This window comes from Trachymyrmex cornetzi, unplaced genomic scaffold (assembly GCF_001594075.2).
Source record: "Trachymyrmex cornetzi isolate Tcor2-1 unplaced genomic scaffold, Tcor1.1 scaffold1425, whole genome shotgun sequence".
Lineage (NCBI taxonomy): Eukaryota > Metazoa > Arthropoda > Insecta > Hymenoptera > Formicidae > Trachymyrmex > Trachymyrmex cornetzi.
In genome coordinates, this window is record NW_017296011.1 from 12,231 (window position 1) to 16,103 (window position 3,873).

The 3,873-nt window shown below is 37.4% G+C and overlaps 1 pseudogene; it reads right to left on the reverse strand.

The window, feature by feature from the left end:
• Nucleotides 1-3: 3 nt before the first annotated feature.
• On the reverse strand, nucleotides 4-3,319 carry LOC108757428 (probable multidrug resistance-associated protein lethal(2)03659; annotated as a pseudogene).
• Nucleotides 3,320-3,873: the final 554 nt, after the last annotated feature.

A 3,873-nucleotide genomic window follows, 5' to 3' on the forward strand; every position in this document is an offset into this window, starting at 1 on the left:
AACATCCGCCATCGCCTTGCCGGTCTCCTGCACCATGCTCTTCAGGTAGCCCGTGTCTTTTTGCAGCGTGTGAGGATCGAATTCCTGCGTACGATATATAAAAGTTCGCAATTTAAGAGATAGTTTATATCGAGACTATTAAAAATAAAAAAAAAATGAAGCATTTTCTTAACGTAATCAGTATTAGTTATATAGTCAAAGATTTTGTAATTCTGTATCAACTAATAAGTGGCTTACTCCACAAAATCTCTAATAAAACAATACAAAAATGATCAAAGGGTATATTCGCAGGATTCATACAATAAAATATTTATATAAATCCAGATATAATTTATGTTGCTTTAAAAGATTGTAAATAAATTTCATAATCTGGAAAGAGAAGTACAAAATGTCACAAGAATGACCGATAAATTCATAGTTACATTGATTTTTCACAACCACAGAAAGGAAAGATTTTGTGACCTACTTAAATTCATTCGATGGGTCGCTCTAATCATAAAATTCATAAAAAGACAAAATAAAAGAAAATTGACTCACCACCACGTTTCCGGCGTCCATCACCAAGATACGATCGCTGTCCATAACGGTGTTGAGTCGATGAGCAATTGTTAGCACTGTACACTTCTAGAATTTTTTCCTGATAGTTGTCTGGATGAGTTCGTCTGTTCGCGGGTCCACATTCCCGGTTGCCTCGTCCAGCACGAGTATTGGATTGTTCCTCACAATAGCTCGCGCCAAGCAGACCAATTGCCGTTGGCCGACGCTGAGATTGGAGCCGCCCTCATTGATGTGGGCTTACAAGCCCATCTCCTTCAACTCGACCTCAAGAGCCCGCGATAGTGGTTCGTCCATATACGAGTCGAACGGATCGAGGTTCCGTCTCTGGCTGCCAGAGAACAGGAACGGTTCTTGAGGGATAATGCTGATCTTGAAGCGCAAATCATGCAAGCCAATCTGGTTTGTGTCGACTTCATCGATCTCAATCAGACCGTCCATGTCGGACAGGCGGAAGAGCGCCTGGATTAAGGATGACTTGCCAGCGCCGATTCTACCAACGATGCCAATTTTCTCCTGCGAAAAGATAACAAAGTTAATATTCTTAAGTACCAGCGGCTCCAGCGGCGCGTAGTGCAAAAATACGTTCTTGAACTCGATCTTGCCTTCCTGCGGCCATTCGGACTTGAGCTTTTTACCAGGAGCACTTTCGAGAGGAGACTCGCTGTTCACTTTGCTGGAAAAAGATTGAAACAGAAAATATATTAACTGTTATTTTATTGCGTCACATTTTGAGAGAGATTGCTGCACGGACTTTTTCTCAGTCCTCTACGCCACATTATTATTTTGTACTACCCTTCATAAAATAAGTTTAAATTGATATATGACCTAGAATTTAATGTTTTTTAAAATATCCGTGGAAGTTCGATCCGGGTGTATAAAGATATGCACGCGGCGTGGAGTAATAAATATCAAAGATATTAAAAAATTAGTTAAGTACTTGTACTCAAGGATGCGCTCCACCGAAGTCATTTGGTTCTCCAATTTTGCGCTCTGACGCATGCCCCACTGGAACATGCCGGTGAGACCGATATTCTGCGTGATCGCCAGGCCTACAAATCCGCCATCCATTGAACCTTGACTGTAGTTGTCTAGTACGAGAAAGCTCAGCGTGACCAACGTGATGTACAGTACGCAGAAAACATTCAGCCAAAAACCGAAGGCGCCCGAGGTCGAGATAAAGATATACCATGCGGACGAATGAATATCCTGATAATTATCAAATTCCTTCGTGAGAATCGCTTCCCCCCCAAACGCGCGAATCGTCGATAACCCTTGAAGTGTTGCGCTCAGGTGAGCAAAGACCGGCGAACGTGCTAAGAAAAATTAGAAATTCCATTCAGTTTACCCGAAGAATTAAAATTTATCGTGAATTCCATGAGATTAATGATTTGGTTTCTATCTGTGATGGAATTTATTTTAGTCTATCGAAGACACTGTGTCGACTATCAAATGATGAGTTTGCGATACTCACTGATGCCTTCAAGATGCTTGACGCTACGACTGATGGCCAGATAGAATATTCTCATGTAATATAAGACAATACCAATTAGCACCGTGGGTATCAGCAGCCACACGTTCGCGGTGGTTACCACGATGATAATGCCCAGCAGCGCTATACCGATCTGAAGACAGTCAATAAACACAGCGGGCAGCATCTCATCAACCGCTCCCATGTCTTTGGAAAAGCGATTGAGTACACGTCCCGAAGTATTTGTGTTAAAGAATCTCACAGTGACGCGACTGATGCTGCGAAACATGCGATCATGCAAGTGCATTGAAGCCCTCATGCATGTCCAAAAAACGTCCATAAGCGAATAAGGGTGATGATTGTTAACACAATCAGCCCGCTGTAGATGTAGATGTACTACATGCGGGTGAGAGGACTATTCGCGTCTTCTACAACACCGTTTGGCTCATCTATAAAATTATATAATTAATAATTTCTATATAATCAATATGCAGAAGAATCTGTATAGAGTCTTTCTTGTAGATCTTGTTTTATATATATTCATGTTTTTAAAAATAAAAGTTCTCCCTTTTGAAAATTTCGTAATTTAATTTTAAGGAAAACTTTGCTTTTATTATGAGAATTAAATTACAAATTTGAACTTTTTCCACGGTAATAATATAATTGCTCATTCAAATTCTTTCTGTATAATATTATAGTCAAAACTGGCACAACCTTTAGAAACAATTTTGAGCAAAACTAGAATTGAAAGTGATGTAATAACTAAATAATAAATATATTATTTATTGTACACGTAGTGATGCACTTACATAGATTTCCTCTATATTAATCTATTGAGCGAGAAAGAAGTCGCTGCCGCTAGCCGCAAATTGTGTTATTATACAAAGCATAGCCACTATGAATATAATGCACCAATTGCCGCCAGCACGAAAGTAATCCGTGTATACTTTATCGGAAAAATTGCCTATTGTTCGCATTTCAGCTATACTTAACTCAATTATATTGTGTTACTTTTATAAATTACTTTTTAAGAATTAAATCCAATGACTATCTCACAAACATTTTACTTTTAATTGTTCTTAATAACAGACATTTATTAACTGTCATTACTATAGCAATAAATGGTAATGCCTATTGTTACTATTCGCTCTAATAGTAAATTATTCATTTTTTTGAACGTAAATGCGAGAAATGTGGATTTATTAAAGCGCCGTAAACGTGTAATTCTGCAGATAACAATCGCGAGCGATGCCGGCCGAAGCCTCCGCTTGTCGTGCCGGTCTCCTGCACCATGATGATCGATTTCCTGATAAAAGTCTAAATTTGAAGATATTTGAATACTTCTGAGACGTTCACGAATATTTTCTACATAGAAGTTACACAGTAAGTTGTACAGATTTTCTTTATGTATCATATGGAAAAATAAAGAAGAGATTCTCCTGTCTATTTAATCATCAACCAGAAATTGTATATAACTTTATCGTCATAGAAGAAAAATTTATTATCTTGAATGAATAATCCTGCTTTTAAATTCTTCGTAATATGGCTAAAAAATGAGATAGTGAAATAAAAAGAATGCATTTTATAGGGGATGAAATATATCCATGACTTCTCTAATCAGAAAGATAACATTGTAAGATAACATTAAATTAAAAAAAAAATTAAATGTTGTTAAAAAGCCATTTTTTTATATTAAGCCTTAATTATCTTAGAAACCGTGCTAAAATATTTTTTACTTACGCCATTGGATGTGTGGTTACTAGAATGTTACTAGAGTGGTTAGGTTAGGTTTACTAGAATGTACCCTTAACCAGAGTACGACAAGGTAAAGATAATTAAATTTTATT